Source organism: Lonchura striata, chromosome 23 (genome assembly GCF_050655825.1).
Source record: "Lonchura striata isolate lonStrDom1 chromosome 23, ASM5065582v1, whole genome shotgun sequence".
NCBI classification, from domain to species: Eukaryota; Metazoa; Chordata; class Aves; order Passeriformes; family Estrildidae; genus Lonchura; species Lonchura striata.
In genome coordinates, this window is record NC_140725.1 from 4406523 (window position 1) to 4411288 (window position 4766).

Below are 4766 nucleotides of genomic sequence, written 5' to 3' on the forward strand. Positions count from 1 at the left end.
GCATTGTCCTGTGGGAATCCAGAGCTTCCCTCTGGCTGCCCTGGCAGGTCTGGGACCCTGGCAGGGGTCAGGAACCCCCCTGGACAGAGCCCCCAGAGACACTGGCTGTGATCTCTGTCCATGGAAAAGAGTTTTCAATCTCACAGGATCAATTACCAGCTCTGAGTGTTTGAAATAAGTAATAATTAAGTGTGGCACAGGTGCAAAAGTAAAATTTTAGGATTCTAGATGAGGGGTCCAAAGGGGACAAGATGGAGGAAATTGGGTGTGCCTTGTCCTTTTTCTCCTTCTTCATGCCCTCCATGTCTCACTGTGGTGTTGGCATTTTTCTGTTGGTTCAGGCTGGGGACACACTGTCCAACGCAGGTGACAGATATTGGCACGTTCTTGTAAATCCAGCCCAGGGAGTTTCTGGTATTGAATGTTTGTCACATCCCACTGAGGGCAGAGCCCCACACGCTGCCCTGCAGGACAGAGCTGGGCAGGGCAGCAGAACATGTGAGAGATAAACAGAATAAACAACCTGGAAACCAGCACAGACCAATTATGGCTTCTGCTTTGGCAGGGGCTGACAGACAGAGACTTTCTACAATCTCAGAATTAACCAATACCTCAGATTCTGACATTGTCCAAGCTCTCCTGGAGCTCTGGCAGCCTTGGGAATGTGACATTTCAGTGCCTCAGCACCCTCTGAGGGAAGAACCTTTCTCTAAATCCAACCTAAATCCTCTCCTGACACAACCTCACAATTCCAACTTGTATCACCAACTCGAAGCCTTCTGGGAGCTTCACTTCGAGTCAGAAAACAACCCCCCAGCTCCAAATATCCTGTTTTTTATTGAGAGCCTTTTCCTTTTTCACAGCCCTGTTTGTTTTTGCTGTGAAAGCTGGTGCAGCACCTGGTTAGTTCCACACATCTGGGTTCAGCCAAGCCCTCTGCTCCCTCCCAGTGCTGCAGTATTTTGGGAGCTGTGCCCTGGGGCTGTGAACAGACTTCTGCCACGGGATAGAGCTGGTGGGCTCCCAAAAACTCATCCCAAGGAGAGCCTCTGGATCACCTCGTGTCTGCAGCCCCTTTAACTTGAAACACTCAATTCCTCCAGGTAATTTCGGATCTGCTCCCCTCCCTGGATGAGTCTGTAAAGGAAAACACAACAGCCATCACCAGGCAACACGTTGCTGTATTATTCATGCCCTGTAGTTGAGAGTGATTGAGGTGGGGAAAGGGAGGAGAAAAACCCTGCAGAATTCATTTAGGCTTCAACAGCCTCACAGGATTTGGGGGATTGTGGCTTTAATCGGAGCTAATGGGACCCTGCTGCTCCAGGGAGAGCTTGGAGTGGATGGAGGGGCTGCAATTCCTGCCGGGCACGTCAGGATCCAATGTCTGGCACAGGTGAGTCACGGGAGGAGCCCTGGAAAAAAAGAAGTAGAAACGAAGTTCTCCAAGCTGTAGGGTGTAGCAAAGTATCTGAACAACTCAGGCTGCAGTGTGCACCAGCCTCTTCGCTTGTAACTGCTCTTAATCCAAACTTTCTCAGGGCCCTCTGGAATTCATCAAGGTTACTAAGACACAAACTGTGTGAAAATCGGAAAAAAGAAGCTAAGAAACTGAATTCCAGGACCACAAGAAGGAGATAACAGAGAGCTGGACTGGAAGCAATCACACATTCTGAGAAGTGCATGCAGAATGCATGGACAAGCAAAGGCACCAATAAAAACTGCATTGCTAAGGTGTGGAATGGTTTCAGGATCTATAAATAAGCGAATAAATAAACAATAAACAGCTTCTGCTCAATCATATTAGTTAGTTGTCAGGAAGTCTTGAATTTCCCACAATAGGATACAAAAGTTTTCACAACTTTGGGTGTCAAACCAAACCAGGAGCTCAGGTGTGACACAGCATTCATAGCCTTGCTGTCACCTCACCCTTGTGTCTTATCTGGTGAGGACACAGAGTGTGGCACAGAGGTTTTCCTGCAGTGCCTGCCAGCAGCTCTTGCTGCAACCCTTCAGTGGAAATACACAGGAATTGTTGGAATTGTTTAGCAGGGACACAGAAGGAGCCCAGCTCCTCGGCTGCAGGCACTGATTCGTGGGTGAGGTTTGGAGAATTTCGTTTTCAGAGCAGGCAGCTTTGGTATTTCCCACTCTGCAGATGGGGAAGGCAATGCCAATCTATCCCAGGAATTGATAAAATCTCTTATCACAAGACTGATATCCCATGTGGTTATCCTTGCACTGCCTATTGATTATTAGGAATAGATTTTTTTATACTTTGGAGGGTGTGGGAAGAGGGGAAAGTCAATGCAGGCTCTCCAGTGGCTTCTCAATGAGTGGTTTAAGGTGGAGCCCCATTCCTGCACCTTCCAGAGCTCTCCAGATACTGAATCATTCTCCTGCAGGGAATCATTGTGGAATCACTGAATCTTCAGGTGCAAGTCTCATGATCACAAAGCACAGAAATCATTTTCCTGGGACTTTTTTTCCAGAAATCCTGCCCTTTAAAGGACAACTGTATGGCTTCTCTGTTATATTCCCATTTGCCAGCCTGGCTGACACCAATTTTGTCATGACACCCCACAGACGCAGAGGTGGCCGTGGGTGGATCAATTCTCTGAAGAGGAATCTTCAGTTTCCCACCTCTGGGCTCCTCAGGACAGGATGGACAAGGAGCTCCTGGAGTGGCTCCAGCAAAGGGTGAAAGATGAGGGGCCTGGAGCATCTCCTTGCCTGGGAAAGGCTGAGGGAGCTGGGGCTGCTCGGCCTCGAGAGGAGCCCCAGCTGAGAGAGGCCTCAGCCCTGTTGTGTCCCTGGCTGTCCTTGGCTGTCCTGGGTGTCCCTGTTGTGACCCTGTTTGTCCCTGTCTGTCCTTGAGTGTCCCTGTGTGTCTCTGGGTGTCCTTGGATGTCCCTGGGTGTCCCTGTTGAGACCCTGGGTGGCCTTGGGTTTCCCTGGATGTCCCTGTAGATCCCTGTGTGTCCCTGTCCATTCCTGTCCCTCCCTGTGCATCCCTGTCCATCCCAGTCCATCCCAGTCTGTCCCAGTCCATCCCTGTCCATCCCAGTCCATCCCAGTCTGTCCCTGTCCCTCCCTGTCCATCCCAGTCCATCCCAGTCCGTCTCTGTCCGTCCCTGTCTATCCCAGTCCGTCCCTGTCCATCCCAGTCTGTCCCAGTCCATCCCTGTCCATCCCAGTCCATCCCTGTCCATCCCAGTCCGTCCCAGTCTGTCCCCGTGTCCCCCAGTCCGTCCCTGTGTGCAGCACTCAGAGCAGCCCCAGCTCTGCTCCAGGCCCACGATGGCCCCAGAGCCCCGGGCAGGGCTGAGCCCAGCAATTCCCTGCCCAGGAGGCAGAACTTCCCTGTGGGCCCTGGAGCAGAGCCCAGAGAGGCTGTGGGTCCTCCCTGGCTGGGGATATTCCAGAGCCCTGGGCACAGCCCGCTGTGCCCTGTGCCCTGGCATGGCCCCGGGGGCACCAGCTGAGCCTCTGTGCTCCCTCAACCCTGCCCCACTCTGGGATTTTGGGATTTCACAGAATCACAGAATAATGAGGTTGGAAGAGACCTCTAAGATCATCAAGTCCAACCCATGCCCTGACACCACAACCAGACCATAGCACCAAGTGCCCAGTCCAGTCTTTTCTTAAACATATCCAGAGATGATGATTCCACCACCTCCCTAGGAAAACAATTCCAGTATTTTATTATTCTTTCAGTGAAAATTTTTTTCCTAATATCCAACCTAAGCCTTCTCTGACATAGCTTGAGACAGCAGTTGCACAGGACACTGCAGGAGATGGCCTTGTAGCCCCAGCAGAGCTGGCTCTGCTGCCTCCAAAGCAGGATTGGCAGTGAAGAGCTGCTGGAGCCCATAAAGCTCGACAGTAAGTAAAGGATGAGAAGGCTGAGCTGATACAGTCTAATTAACTTCCGTTCAGGCTCTTTGTTTGCTCTGCTCAAGCCTGGTTTCTTCCAGATTTAAATTGATTATGAAAATCAGCACAATGACAAAACGCTGCTTTTGAAATCAGACTTTTCACAGTAAATGGTTATTTGTTTTCCTGCTCAAAACTATTGGCTTATCCCCAGTGATAGAATTCTCTCTCTCTCCTCTTCCACCTTCACTCCTGCCTGATTTGTGTGTGTAGTTTAATTAAAATCATACAGTCCTTCCACAGCTTGGTCCATCTCTGCTGCTAGCCTTGTATTTGATTTATATACAGCATTCCAGTGAAACTGCCTGCAGAAATTAAATAGACATGAATCAACTTGCCGCAGGCTTTTGAAATCCAGCATTTCACAGCGAACTCCCTGTGGACGTCTCCTTTCAGCCTGGTGCAGGAGAAATGTTCCTGTGAGCACAGAGGGACATGGGCAAAGCACAGTTATTAGGTTTGGGCTTTATAATTGGAGCTGTTTGCCAAAATGATAGCTCAGGAGCCAGGAAACCCTTGGATTCACTACTTACGATTATATGATTATTAAAAAATAAAATAATAACATTTAAAAGAGGAAGAAAAGAAAAACTCCTTGGGTTATTAGGCTTCAGTTGTTTTTTTGGCTTGGCTTCTGGAATGAGTCTAAACCAGTGGTAAATGTCTGTGACAACACTTCAGCCTAAGTGTGTTTGATGGAGCTGCTGTAAATGCTGGTTCTGTCTCTATCTTATCTGGAGGTGTGAGCTCTTAGCTCATAGACAGAGACTTATTCTTAGCTGAGCTGCAGCTCCCTTTGGAGGCTTCGTACATCACAAACAAAGTTAACT

At 49.4% G+C, this 4766-nt stretch overlaps 1 long non-coding RNA gene across 1 annotated transcript; it reads left to right on the forward strand.

Annotated features, from left to right (window-relative positions):
• The first annotated feature begins 203 nt into the window (after window positions 1–203).
• On the forward strand, window positions 204–1803 carry LOC146765559 (uncharacterized). The gene is made up of 2 exons (XR_014949923.1): window positions 204–1396; window positions 1542–1803. It is a non-coding gene; the product is annotated as an uncharacterized LOC146765559 (long non-coding RNA).
• Window positions 1804–4766: the final 2963 nt, after the last annotated feature.